Genomic DNA, 1,620 nt, shown 5'->3' on the forward strand with positions numbered 1-1,620 from the left:
ACAAACAAAATGCCTTTTTCACAAAACTTTTAGATGTTTGTTTTGCAATTTTTGTGGCACAAGACAAGAACCTATCGTGACTAGAATGCCTGACTCAATTACTTTCATAAATGCAATATACCTTTCATTTTCTGGCTATTATAAATATTGTCTTAAAATGTGTCTACCTTTATTTATCAATTGAACTATGTTGTTGGCTTTGATGATCTGTTAAAATGACACCTTTATTAATTCTAAGGACTGTGTGATATAAGATGTGAGAATAGACTGGAGGAACTCAACCTCTTTTGTTGAAGCAAAAAGAGGTGATATGACAGAAGTAAATAAAATTTGTCCATTAGTATGTTATCACTCCTGTTTCCTGAGTTTCTTATTGCTGACGTTTCTGAACTGGACCAGAGGATTCTGAATTACCTTGTTGGATATATTTTGTTTAATTTTTGCACATTTCTAATACTGTTTTTTTTTTTTTTACTGAATGCATAGCTTGAAGGCAAAATATGCAATTAAAGATGTTGTTGCCTTGTTCTAATGAAAGTCTGTAAGGTTCATGGAGGTCACCAAGCACTTCAGAAGACATTTCTATGCAGTTTCATAGTATTTTTCTATTGTAAGAGAATAGACAAGACAGTGCAAAGGTTTGGGGCACCTGAAGGCAAACCCCACATAACTGAATTGAAAATAAATGCATTAAACAAACAACGTTGAGAAAAGAAAAAAAAAAACATCTTTTCTGATGCAAGTCTAAATCTTTGAGAACTTTCAGCAGTAAGAGACAGGTCCAGGAGGATGGACACCTGAAGTGGTGGTAAAGCCATCAATCTTCCTTCTGCAGAGAGAAGAAGAGAAGAGGCATTAGTACACAGAGCCTGCCTCTGGAGCGGTGGGTTATTACCATGACTTCATCCCTTCAGCTGTCCCCTATGCATATGTGAGTGACACTATTTACTTTCCTAACTGTCCTATTTCAATATGATTTCACATAGAGCAAAAGCAAACTTAAGTGTACTATAATAATACATTCTTAAATCAGTTCACATAGAGCAAAAGCAAATTTTAGTGTACTGTACTATAATAATAAATTGAACTTCTCAAAACAAGTATAATCTAATTTAGTGCCACAGGAAGCCAGTTCTGGGAACACAAAGCAGTTCAGAGCCTACTGTCAGCAATATATAAATGATGAAAACTAACTCCAGACTAAGTCCATCAAACTTCACAGTCATGACAAAACAGTGAAGAGTGGTCAGTTAAATTACAACACAAAAATAAGTTTTATTCTTCTAAATCCTTTGTCCAAGAAAGACTCTTGTCTTGCTCCTTATGCTCACTTACAGTCACCATGACCATGAACTGAATAAAATGAGAAATTGGGTATGTTAATACACTTACATTTTTAACGAGTGTGTTATCTAGGGTTTGGTTGATTCATTTTCAAACATCTTTTCTTTGTAGTTACAAGATACCCCGAACTTAGAGAGCAATTTTCTTTACTTTTTTTAATTAATAGTTATTATAATAATATAAACTCTGCATTGCACTGTCTGGGTACGTGCCTAAAGCCCTTTCGGTGATCACGACAGTTAATCTTGAATTACGGCAGAGTGGCGAGATTTGTAC

This window comes from Polypterus senegalus, chromosome 2 (assembly GCF_016835505.1).
Source record: "Polypterus senegalus isolate Bchr_013 chromosome 2, ASM1683550v1, whole genome shotgun sequence".
Taxonomy (NCBI): Eukaryota; Metazoa; Chordata; class Cladistia; order Polypteriformes; family Polypteridae; genus Polypterus; species Polypterus senegalus.